Source organism: Leptonychotes weddellii, chromosome 4, assembly GCF_054177405.1.
Source record: "Leptonychotes weddellii isolate Sample4059 chromosome 4, ASM5417740v2, whole genome shotgun sequence".
In the NCBI taxonomy this organism is placed as follows: domain Eukaryota; kingdom Metazoa; phylum Chordata; class Mammalia; order Carnivora; family Phocidae; genus Leptonychotes; species Leptonychotes weddellii.
Window position 1 is genome coordinate 27,145,588 of NC_138372.1, and position 11,968 is coordinate 27,157,555.

Here is an 11,968-nt window from a genome sequence, read left to right on the forward strand (position 1 = left end):
CTGAAGACCTTCTTTAAACATCTCTTGCAGAGCAGGTATATTGGTGATGAATTCTCTGAGGTTTTGTTTGTCTGAGAAAGTCTATTTCTTCTTCACTTTTGAAGGATAATTTCATTGGATATTGAATTCTAGGTCAATGGTTTTTTTTTCTTTCAACAGTTTTTTATTTATTTTTTTTTGAGAGAGAGTGTGCAAGTGGGGGTGGGGAGGGGCAGAGAAAGAGGGAGAGAGAGAATCCTAAGCAGGCTCCATGCTCAGTGCAGAGCCCAATGTGGGGTTTGATATCACAACCCTGAGGTCATGACCTGAGCCAAAATCAAGAGTCAGATGCTCAATTGATTGAGCCACCCAGGCGCCCCTCTTTCAACAGTTTAAATGTTTCCCTCCACTCTCTTTTAGCTTGCATGGTTTCTTGTTTTTTAGTTTTTTTTTTTTTTTAAAGATTTTATTTTTTTAAAGTAATCTCTACACCCAATGTGGGGCTCAAACTCACAACCCCAAGATCAAGAGTTACATGCTTCACTGATTGAGCCAGCCAGGTGCCCCAAGCCTTCATGGTCTCTGATGAGAAGTCTAATGTAGTTCTTATCCTTGTTCTTCTATAGGTAAAGTGTTTTTTTTTTCCCTCTGTTGCTTTCAAGATTTTCTCTTTGTCTTTGGTTTTGTACAGTTTGAATATGATATGCTTAGGAATAGATTTTTTAGTATTTATCTTACTTGGTGTTCTCTAAGCTTCTGGATCTGTGTTTTGGTGTCTGTCATCATTTTTTGAAAATTCCCTGGCCATTACTCCTTCAAATATTTCTTCTGCTCTGTCTCCTCTTTCTTCTCCTTCTCTTCTGGTATTCTAATTATACATTTGTTACACCTTTTACAATTGTTCCACAGTTATTGGATATTTTGTTCTATTTTCTCATTCTTCCCCCCCTCCCCCTTGCATTTCAGTTTGGGAAATGACATATTTTCAGTTTCAATGATTTTTAGCTTGGCCATGTCCTTTCTACTGATGAGCCCATGAAAGACATTCTTTATTTCTGTTACAAAATTTTTAAGATTTTCTTTAAGGGGTGCCCAGGTGGCTTAGTCAGTTGAGTGTCTGGCTCTTGGTTTTTGGCTCAGGTCATGATCTCATGGGTTGTGGGATCGAGCCCTGCTAGGGCCCCATGCTCTGGGTGGAGTCTCCTGGAGATTCCCTCTGTGCCCCCCCCCCCGCTCACTTGCTCACATGCTCTCTCTCTAAAAATAAATAAATATATTTTTTAAAAATACTATTTTTTAAGAGAGATTTTATGTTCACAGCAAAATTAAGAGGAAAATACAGAGATTTCTCATATACCTCCTGCTTGCACACATTCACAACCTCTCCTACTATCAACATCTTCCACCAGAGTGGGACATTTGTTACAATTGATGAACCTACATTAACACATCATAATCACCCAAAGTCTGGACTTTACATTAAGGTTCACTCTTGGTGTTGCACATTCTGTAGGTTTAGATAAATGTATAATGACATGTGTCCATCATTATTATATCATACAGACTATTTTTCACTGCCCTAAAAATCCTCTGTGTTCCCTTTATTCACCACCTCCCCACAATCTCTAGCAATCACTGATCTTTTTATTGTCTCCACAGTTTTGCCTGTTCCAGAATGTCTTGTAGTTGGAATCATATAGTATCATATGGTATGCAGCCTTTTCAGTTGGATTCTTTCACTTAGTAAAGTGATTCAAGATTCCTCTGTGTTGGTTTTTGACTTGATAGCTTATTTATTTATTTATTTTTAGTACTGAATAATATTCCATTGTCTGGAGGAACCAGTTTATCCAGTCATCTACTGAAGAACACCTTGGTTGCTTCCAAGTTTTGGTGATTATGAAGTTACAACTTTATTTATTATTAATTAATTAATTTATTTATAGTATTTTTTAAATTCTTTCATAGATTTTCTGACTCTGCTTTCATTGCCCATCTGCTTTTGCATAGTGTCTACTTTTTCCATTGGGTCTTTAATGTATTAATCATAGTTATTTTAAATTCTCAGTGTGATAATTCCAAAATTTCTGCCATATATGAGTCCGGTTCTGATGATTGCTTTGTCTATTCAAATCATACATTTTTTTTTTCTTACTTTTATCATGCCTTGTAATTTTTTGTTGAAAGCAGAACATGATGTATTAGGTAATATGAACTGAACTGAGGTAAATAGGCCTTTAGTGTGAAGTTTTATGTTAACATGGCTAGGAGTTGAGCTGTGTTTAATGTTTGTTGTAGCTGTAGGTTTCAAAAGCTTTAATTTCCTCTAGTATCCTTGTTTTTTAAATTATCTTTTATTTTTGGGTTTCCCTAGAAATTCTCTTAAATAGAGTCTGGGTCTTATAGCTGTTTCACCTGTAATCCACTGTTAACATACTGGAGCTCTATTGTGGTGGTAAGGTGTGGGAGAGGAGAGGACATCTACAATCCTGTGAATAAGTCTTAGTCTTTAGTGAGCTTGTATACCTGAGCTGTGACCTTCACAAATGATTCTTATGTGCTTGGATTCCTTTGGTGAGACAGAAAGACTAGAGAGGGCTCGAGTTGGATAAATTCCCTTCCCCCACATCAAATAAAGCACTTTGCCATTGACAGATAGGCCTTTGTTAAGGAGAATGCTCTGGACATTATTTCAAAATGATTACTGTTCCCTTCCCCTTGCCAAAGACATGGGATTGTTGTTTTGACTCTTCATCATGACAACTTGGTGGGGTTCCTGGAGGTAAGACCCACAGAAGTGCAAGATGCCCTGTGACTGCAGCTCTGAAGAGCTTCTCACTTACACTGATTTATACTCCATCTCCAGCAATTCATTAAAATTACTGTTTAAGTTTACCTCCCATCTATGGCTCTGGCAGCTTTTGCTCAAGGTGAGTTGATCTGGGCTGTGATTCTTCGTATTAACCTGTCTTTCCAGATTTCAAGGTAGTGGTTTGCACTTTGCCCTTAATTCCTTAATGGAGCCAAGAAAAGTCACAATTTTCAATTTGTTCAGCTTTTATTGTTGTTGAAAGGATGAGAATTATGGCTTTATGTGTTGGAGATGAAACTTCAAGTCTCTAAGAGTTCTTTAATGAGTTGGGAAACTTATAGTCTTTGTATGTCTGAAAAAGGCTTTTTTTCCCCCTTTCACTTTGAATGATCATTTATCTGGGTATAAAATTCAAGATTGCCAGCTATTTTCCTTCAGCATTTTACAACTACTACTTTACTGTCTTTTTGCTGCATATTACTGCTGCTGAGAATTTTGCTCTCTTTCCAGGTATCATTTCTTTGTAAATTATCTATCTTTTGGTAGTTTTAAAGATTTAATTTTTTCCTTGATATTTTACACACTTTCTATAATATGTCTCTGTGTGTAGAATTATCATAATTGATCTATTTATTATATAATGAATTATATATTCTTTAATTCTGAAAATTTTTCAGTTCCAATGTTTTCAAATGTTCCATTTCTATCATTTTCTTCATTCTCCTTTTATGAAGTGCCTTTAGACTAATATTAGCTTGTCAATCCATTCTCCATGTCTCTACAAATCCATTTACTCAAATCATGTTTATTCTATGTTCTTGGAATATTCTTTTTTTTTTTTTTAATTTTATTATGTTATGTTAGTCACCATATAGTACATCATTAGTTTTTGATGTAGTGTTCTTGGAATATTCTTAAGCATTATTTCCCATGAATTTTCTCTTTGTCTCTTTGTCAATTCTGGAGCTTACCCCATTATACTCTTTTTGTCCATGAGGAAGATGTTCTATTGAGCCAAAATCTTCCTCTGGTCCTAGTGTGTCCTCTGAAGACACCTGTTCAAAAATGCCTTCAAAAATCCCTTGAAATATTTGAAGACCAAGATGCCATCCTCCCCCTTTTTCTTAGATTAAATACCACAGTTAAAGGTCATCATGAATGTAAGCAGGTCACAGTGAATACTACCTTTTACAATATAGTAATGGGAAATTTGAAAAGCAGATCGATATCTAAATTTTAATCAATAATTCTAGAAGTGTTCATTGGGAACCTGGGGAGCAGCTTGGAAAATTCCCCTGTGGTACATAAATTAATCCTATGCATCTCATTTGGGTTTCATTCATTTATTAAACAATAATTTATTATATGTTCAGTTTGTATTAATTACCCTTCTAAGTGCAGGAGCTAGGCCAGGGATCAAGACATGGTCTTCAGTTGTGTCAGGGCAGGAGAAAAGGTTGAGATGTTGAGTGGGGTGGAAGGGGATGTGATTGTCCAGGCAGAGAGTACAGAGTGAGAAGAGTGCCCAGAGAGCACTCTGAAGACCCTACTATTTTCAGATTCCCATGCAACATTTAGTAGCACTCCAATCATATTGAGTGGGGCCAGGTGTAGCCTCAGGGACCATCCAGTGGAAGTTATTATCCCTTCATTGTGGAGCTACAGAGGGTCAGGCTCAGCTCTTACAGCATTTAAGCCAGTCCTGATCAAGGACAGGGAAGAATAAGTGACTTCACCCCACCAGCAAGTGAGTCTGGATTTAGTTTTGCTCCATTGACCTCTGCCTCAAACATTTGTTGATTCACTCATGGTAGTGGGTTAATGACACCAATGGCCCCTAGTAATGATCTTTCTGTATCTAACCCCTTTGCCCTGTAACTTTGTAGTCCCCTCCTACCCTGATTCTGGGCTTGGCCACATGACTTGCTAGGGCTAATGTGATGTTTGCAAATGTCATAGGGGCAGAAGCTAGAAAAGTACTTGTAGATTTCCGCATCTTCTCTTGTGTCTCTGCCTTCCCTGTGATAACCAGACTAGTTTTCTTTTGGAGCCTTATCCAAGGCTAGCTCTCTCTTGTCCTGGTTTCTCTTGTATCCTGTCTTGACCCCTGCTGTTGACCTGAGACGATACTTGGGCTACCCTCATGGAGGGATGTGAGGGACACATGGGGGAGAGGCCATCCTAGACCATCCAGCCCCCAGCTCACTTCCAGTTCACAGTAGATACATGAGCAAGCCCAGCTGAGATTAGTTAAGCCTGGCCCAGATTGGTAGAAAGCAGACTCAAATCAACAGAAAGCTTAACTGGACCTATAGGCTTATGAGTAATATGAAAGGGCGGTTGTTTTAGAACACTAAGTTGTAGGATACCTTGTTACAGAGCAGTGCTAACTGATACAGAAATGGGAGTTATCTGATGCTCAGTCATTCCATGAATCTTTGTGGAATACCTACTTTGCTCCTGTGGGCTTGTGGAAAGCTCTGCAAGGAATTTTTCTATCTGCTGCCACACTGGTTCTGTTGGCATGGCCAAGATTCTACCTCTGCGTCCTTGTCCAGAACTTTGTATCCCTGCCGGGACTGGAGATGCCTAACACCTCACCGACTTGGCTGGGCCCCTGGACCCTAAGTTCTTTTCAGCACCCCTCCCTTCCTCACTGGGCTCATGACGGATGAACGGATGAATTACTTGGAATCCCTATACCTCATCTAGAGCATTTTTTATCACCTAGCTGTCCGCTACTTTGCCTCCCTGGCCGGGTTGGACCTGTTTGGGTATGGACTGTGGCCTGAAGTGCGTGCCTGTGTATTGCCCTCCCTTGGACACTGCACTCACAAGCTGGATGAAGAATCATCCTCCGTGAGTTTGTTCCCTGTACTGGTTTGCTAGGGCTGCTATATGAAGTACCACAGACTGTATGGCTTGAACAACAGGAACGAATTTTCTCACAATTCAGGTGGCCAGAAGTCTGAGATCAAAGTGTTGGCAGGGTTGGTTTCTTCTGAGGCTTCTCTTCTCAGCTTGTAGATGGCCACCTCTCCCTGTGTCCTCACATGGTCTCTCACTGTGTGTCAATGTCCAAATGTCCTTTTCCTACAAGGACACCAATTATACTGGATTCAGGCCTACCTCACAGGGCTGTTGCAGGGCTACCCTTGCCAAGCACTCTGCCCGACCCTATCAGGGATCCATATATGTGCTGACCAAAAAGGAATGACCCCAAGCTGGAAAGCTAGGGAGGGCCCTTCTGAAACTTTTGGGGGATACTGACGTGTCACAGAGTGGTTGAAAAACATCAGTCTGAAAGCCTGTCCAGAATTTCTCTTTCCTTAAGCTTCCCTCTATGTGCATGTACTTGTGTGCACACACGTGCGCACGTGCACACACACACACACGAATGCACATGATGCATACTGAACAAGTAAGCGCTATCCCCAGGCCATGGACACATACATGTGACTACACAGAGCACACACACCCATGCACATAGGAACTTGTACAGCCCCATTTGGTCCCTGTATTTGTCCAGGCAGAGAGTACAGAGTGAGAAGAGTGCCCAGAGAGCACTCTGAAGACCCTACTCTTTTCCAAAGCCAAAACACACTCTCAGGCCCCATTCATGGTGGCTGTTTCCCCTCCGTAAAATGGGACCCCGAGTTCCTCACCATATTGTCTCCAATACATATCTAAATATTGGAGACCATAACATATATCTAAATATTGAGGACCATATATTGAGTTGTCCCCCTCAGTGTATCTAAAATGAAATATGAAGAAGGGGAAAACCCCAGTGGAGAATAGGAAGCCATGCATACAGATTGCAATCACCACCCAATGTTGCTGGTGGAGAGAAATGGATGTTGAGCATTGAATGTTAAAAATTGTGTTGAATTAGATAAGAAAATCCCGTGTAGACTTTGTTAATGATTCATAATCAGCTAATAAGCTCATCTTGAGGAGAATAATGATCCGCGGACCTGTTGGCTCGTTTATCACTGTGTTTTACAACATTGGCAAAGAAACTAATTAAATCCCCGCATCATTACAGAGAATCCCTTTTAATAGAGATAGAATGATGCACTAGAGGCTACAGATTACACTGCAAATTGTACCAAGAGATTTTGGACAGCGGGTTTTAATTAACATGTGAGCCAGAAGCAGCTCGCTTAAATAATAACCAGTGCTGGAGCCATCTGCACGAAGGAGCCAGGCCGTAGGAGGAGGCGAGGACGGAGGCCCGGGAGGCAAGGAGGGCATGGGCTGTGGCTGGAGGGTGTTTCAGAGTCGGGGCTATGGGGAGAGGGGGGAAACCGAGATGGGGCTTGAGTCCAGGGCGGCAAGGGAAACAAAAGCTGGTGCATGTCAAGGTCAAGAATCGGACCAGGTGAAGGAATGCAGCTGTTTCTGGGGAAGCTGGAGACGGGGATCCACACTGATGATGGCGGCAGAGTCACATGAGCTCTAGACAAGTCCCCAACCCCCCATTTCCTGTTTGGACAAACAAAACCGAGAGAGACCAGCTTGTGAACGGGCATCACAGAGCACTGTCTGGATTCCAGCCCTTGGCAGTTGGATCAGCAAGTTGCCGAGAGTGCTGTAGAGCAGGCAGGGTAGGTGCCCCGAGAGGGACCCAGCACTCCAGCTTCTGCTTGGGAGCAGGGGATGCCTTAAGCGGCACAGCCAGTGAGCCTTTGGTAGCTGGAGTCCAAGGCTTTCCTCCTGTGCTCTTCTGTAGTTGGCTTTCCAGGAGGAGCTTCAGCCAGTAGGCCAGCAGACAGACCAGGAGGACAAGTGGGCCAGAAGGCAGATGAGTGAAGAATAAAGCCGGGAGCTCTGCTTAGCCATGAGTTGCATGTGCGTTCTTGGAAATGAGGTCATGGCAAACCTAGGGAGAGCTTTATTACCTTAAGGCAAATGCCGGTACCCCATGGAGGCCTAAAGGGTTCTCCTGCAGGGGCCGGTCCTGCCGAGCTGGACTTCCTGAGGGTACCGGCCCACGCGGGGCCTGCCTGGGTCACACAGCAACCGCCTTGCCCTAGCTTGAGCAGCTTGGCATCCATCTTCCCTGGCAGTCCCCGGGTCTGGGTACTTTTCTGTTCCCTCCTTGCTCAGAATCCAGGTTTTCCTTCCCAGGCTGAGGCTCAGCACTGAGGTGGCCTGCGCTACAGGCGGTATCACAGACTTCAAAGAGGCTTTTCTGACAGTTGTGGGAAGATCAAGTATCTGTGCAGGCGAGACGCGGGAAAGAATTCTCCCCAAGTTCGTGTCCCTCTCTCTGAGAAAATAAGCTGAAGGCTTCCTCCTCTGAGGCTTGTATATTATTATTTTTTTAAGATCGGCGGCAAAATGATTCATAAAACCTTGGAAACAGAACAATGGCTCATTGTGTACCAAGACTCCCACCTGATATTCTGCCAAAGGCGTGATGCGGGCTCCTTCGAGATGGAGCTGCACCCAGCAGTCATTTCCCAGCCTGCTCTTCTCCTGGGGTTCCATGGCAACACTGCAGAGATCCCAGCACCTTCTAGCGTTCCCCAGGCGGCATTCACCTTTGTGCCCAGGCCCCAGGACTGCCTCGCGGCTGGGGCGCTATTCATATAGCGGAAGTATTGCCAACACCATGCACTCAGGCTTCCAAAGCCAGCCTCACCCCCGCCAGGCGCACACGTATGCACACGTGGGCACATGTGTGCTCGCACACGCACACGCACACTCTTGCCCTCTTCCCACCCTTGAAGCCAGCAGTCTGGAGCCACTGGGCGCTGCTCCTCTCCTCTCAGCCCTGCCCAGGTCAGCCGCACGCTTCCCCTCTTCTCCGTCTCCTGCCCCTCCACGGGGTCCCCATTCTGGGCTTATGGAGTAAACAGAAGTCAGATACCATGTAGTTCAACCTCCTCACTTTGTAGACGAGGAGGGGCAGGTGCCTATCAGCGAGGGAGGTGACCGTAATCATGAACGTCATCTTGGGGAACAGAGCAAGCGCTCGAGTGTGGGAGTCATCGTCCCACTGTGCAGAAAAGTGGCCATTGTCACCCCCTCAGCTGCCTTCTTTGGGACTTCTCAAGGAAGCCCGCACGATTCCTTCCTCCCTGGTCTCTGCCTCCCGTCCAGCCCGCTCCGGCAGATCCTCAGGCTCCCGCCAATGTATGGGTGGTGCCAGTTCCAGGGATTTCGGATCTGGAAGGGACTTTCAAGGGTAGCTGGTCCAGCCCATTCATTTTGTTGGATGAGTTAATTGAGGCTCTGGGAGGGTGAGTGAGGGTGAACAGAGGGACCCGTGTGGTCCGGTGCTTGGGAAGACCAGGACACGCCGGGGCCCACAGACGGGCTTTGTTGCGCTTTTAGTTCAAAAGCTGCGACTGGCTTTGATCAACTGAGGCAGGCAAGGTGGCTGCTACCTAAGCTGAACCCAAGCCGTGTGTCGCGGTGGCACAGAGGCCTTGCCAGCTTTCTTCCTTGTGGTGCCTGCCAACCGGCATCCCCCGCCCTCCTCCCTCACAGGGCCCCACCTTGCAGTATGGGCGGGCGGCTGGCGGTGTGGACTCTGGAGTCAGGCAGCCCTGGGTTTGTATCCCAGCTTCACCCCTTAACTCAGCACAAGTATTGCCGCTGTTATGAGGGGCGCGCTGGGGCTCGCACGGAAGGGCCGCTTGTTAGACTTGAGGAATTTTGTAAACCAGTGGTTAAATACAGCCATTATTAAAAATTAACGGATATAAACTCATAATTGAATAAATAATGCTTAAAACAGAAGCCATAAACACGAAAACAAAATCATTTTCTAATTATTTTCTTATCATCTCTCCTCGAGCTAACACTCCAGAGGCTGGTTACATCTGTTGTACCTGCGTGGAGGAAGCACTGTGCGAAGTACTAGCCAATACGGCGGAGTGCTCCCCTCCTCTCTTTCCTGCTCCACGGTCCGTGATGGCACGTTAGTAGCTTGCTGCTGGCCATGGTGGGAGCATTTATACCATGGAAGTCAGCAGACACCACACATCTGGGCTGATCCTTCTCCTCCTCCTCCCCCTTTCCCTCCTCCTCCCCTTCTCCTCCTCCCCTTCTCCCTCCTCCTCCACCCCCTTTCCCTCCTCCTCCCTTCTCCCTCCTCCTCCACCTCCTTTCCCTCCTCCTCCCCTTCTCCCTCCTCCTCCTCCCCTTTTCCCTCCTCCTCCCCCTTTCCCTCCCCTTCTCCCTCCTCCTCCTTCCCCTTTCCCTCCTCCTCCCCCTCTCCCTCCTCCTCCCCCTTTCTCCTCTTCCCCTCTCCCTCTTCCTTCCCCTCCTCTCCTTTCTCCTCTGCCCCCTCCCTCCTTCTCTTCCTCCTCTCCCTCTCCCTCCTCCTCCTCTTCCTCCCCCTTCTCCTCCTCCTTCTCCTTCTTATTGTTTTTTTGGAGAGCCAGCCTCTAAACACTTGCCAGCATGCCCCCAATTGTGTCTGACCCTTCCGATGACCCTATGATGTAGGGATTCTAGCTTTACAGAGTAGGAGGCTCAGACTTACAGAGCAAAATGACATCTCCCAGGTGGAGCTGGTGGGGCTAACAGCCAGGAAGGGATGGAACTCACCCATGACTCACGGCTCCACGTCAAGTGCTATCTGAAAAAATGTTTAACTTGTATGTTTAGCAGTGTGTGCTCGCAGTGCTGTTCCCTTCCAGGCCACAGCGGGCAGGAGGCCTTGTCCAGGGGAGCGGGATGCAGGCCTGCAGTGTGGCTGCCATGTGGTGCAGATCCTCGTGGGTCTGAGCAGTGGCAGAGGCAGAATCTCCGGGGAAGCAGAGTGTGCGGGGGGAGGGTTGCCCGCCGCGGAGGGAAGAAGGACTTGGACCTCAAGCCCCGCTCGCTCATCATCCTCTTTCTGCAGACGTGTGAGTAACCACCCAGAGCCCAGAGTGAGTAACCCACCCCTGCAGCAGGGATAACACCACCTCATTCGGTTGGTTGGAGAATTAAATAAGTGCATATTCCCAAAGCACCCGGCTTGGTGCTGCACACACTAAGTATGACTGAGATAAATGTTGCTTTCCTTCCTCTCTCCCCTTCTCTTCCCTCCCTCCTTCCCCCTCTCCTTCCCTCCTCTCCTCCTAGCAATCAAAATTCTCTGTTACCATCTGGGCTGACGACAGCCTGGGCACACCTATGTGGCACTTCCCTCTGGAGATGGCTTCTTTGGTTTCGGTGCCAAGCCTGGGCCACATCCTTCCCAGTGGCCGGGGCGATCGGAGCTTCCTGCCAGCTGCTGGGCTTCAGGAGGCTTCAGAGGCAAAAGGGAGAGAAGGTCAGAGAAGCGATTAGAAGCTGCAGTCTAGGAAGCCCAAAGCACTCAGAGCTCCCTGCCTACGCTGGATCCCTTGCCCCACTGTCCCTTACTTCACAGAGGCCACTGGACCCTGTCTGACTCCCCACGGAGACACCACCTTGGTGCCACCACAATGCCCAGCCCACGAGATGAGGCATTCTAGGGCTTCTGCCATGTCCAGAGTTAGGCCACTGGGACCCTCACGCTCCATGTCGTGGCTGAAGACCTCCTTCCATGTCTCCCTTCCCTCCAACTTCCCAACCACAAACTATCCAGGGCTACTCCCATGCCTGCCCTCCTTCCTCCCATCTAGGAGGCAGAGCTGTCCTTCTTGCTCTGCTGTCCTGGCCAGTCCTGACACTGTGCCCTCGTCTGGTCTCCCAGCCTCCCTGTCCACCTTGCTCTGCCAGCCACCTGCTACCTGTCTCACACTTCCTCTCCCTCTCTCCTGGATGTTTCTTCTCAGATGATGAACAAACTGAACATTTTTCATCTAAAAATAAAACCTCCCTCCCTCAACCCAATGATTATTTGTCCTCCCTCATTGCCTTTTTTCTCTTCTGTTCAGAGCCAGGTTCTTGGAAGGGTGGACTCTGTCTCCACTTCCTCACCTTCACGGATGCTCTCCCACCACACTTGTCTTCACTCCCGTGGAAACCAATCCCATTAAGACCTCCGTGTTGATTTATCTGAATCTAATGGCCATTTTCAGCCTCTCCAGGACCTCTCTGAGCCATCTGACACCTGACCACCTTCTCTTTTATTGAAATCCTCTTCTCCTCACATCCAATGTTCCTGGATCTCCTCTTGTCTTTCCGACTGGTCCTTCCCAGGCTTGTCTGCCTCAGCCCTTCCTATCTCTTCAATGTTGGTGGTCC

At 46.7% G+C, this 11,968-nt stretch overlaps 1 pseudogene; it reads right to left on the minus strand.

The window, feature by feature from the left end:
* LOC102728306 (elongation factor 1-beta pseudogene) overlaps positions 1-11,301 on the minus strand; it is a 12,786-nt pseudogene extending 1,485 nt beyond the window's left edge.
* Between the last annotated feature and the right edge of the window lie 667 nt (positions 11,302-11,968).